The sequence below is a fragment of the Myotis davidii genome, unplaced genomic scaffold (assembly GCF_000327345.1).
Source record: "Myotis davidii unplaced genomic scaffold, ASM32734v1 scaffold142, whole genome shotgun sequence".
NCBI classification, from domain to species: Eukaryota; Metazoa; Chordata; class Mammalia; order Chiroptera; family Vespertilionidae; genus Myotis; species Myotis davidii.
The window spans coordinates 139,623-140,333 of record NW_006294400.1 but is presented as its reverse complement, the minus strand read 5'-3'; the positions used below and the strand labels follow the sequence as shown (position 1 = coordinate 140,333).

The following is a 711-nucleotide window of genomic DNA, read 5'->3' as shown; positions in this document are numbered from 1 at the left end:
CTCCCCTGCTCCCTCCGACAGGCAGGGCGGGCCTGTCACCATGGAAACCCAAAGCTCCCTCTCTGGCTGCCTCCAGAGGATGCTCGCTCTGGTTCTAAAACTACCTCGTGTGACTGTTTCTGCTTTCATTACCCAATCCGTGCCCCACACCCACTCCTGCTCCAGCCCCAAACAGCCCCCTTTTCCACAGAGGGACAGCCAGCCGCCCCACCATGGACACCTGAGAGAGGGTGTGACACTCCTCCAGGGATGGGGGGGTCCTGGGGGCTGGGAGTCCTTCCTGCCAGAAGCTGCCCCTCCCATTGGTCAGGGACCCCGAGGATGGAGGAGCTAGGAGGCAGCGCAGAGCCCCACTCCGGCGCCCTGGGTGCGGGCACAGCTCCCGTGGCTCAGCCGCCCCACCATGGACACCTGAGAGAGGGTGTGACACTCCTCCAGGGATGGGGGGGTCCTGGGGGCTGGGAGTCCTTCCTGCCAGAAGCTGCCCCTCCCATTGGTCAGGGACCCCGAGGATGGAGGAGCTAGGAGGCAGCGCAGAGCCCCACTCCGGCGCCCTGGGTGCGGGCACAGCTCCCGTGGCTGTGGCTGGTGGCTGGCCAGGAAGCTCGCCCGTGCCAGGCAACTGCCATTTACATGGAACCGTTTCTCCGGGCGCCTCCTTTCCCTGGATCTCCACAGTGGCCGGGTCCCCTCTGGCTTCTCCTCCTGGCC

General features: G+C 66.1%; 1 long non-coding RNA gene across 1 annotated transcript in view; it reads right to left on the bottom strand.

Moving 5' to 3' along the window:
- Positions 1–711, bottom strand: part of LOC102766095 — an 11,270-nt gene that overhangs the window by 982 nt on the left and 9,577 nt on the right. The window lies entirely within an intron of this gene.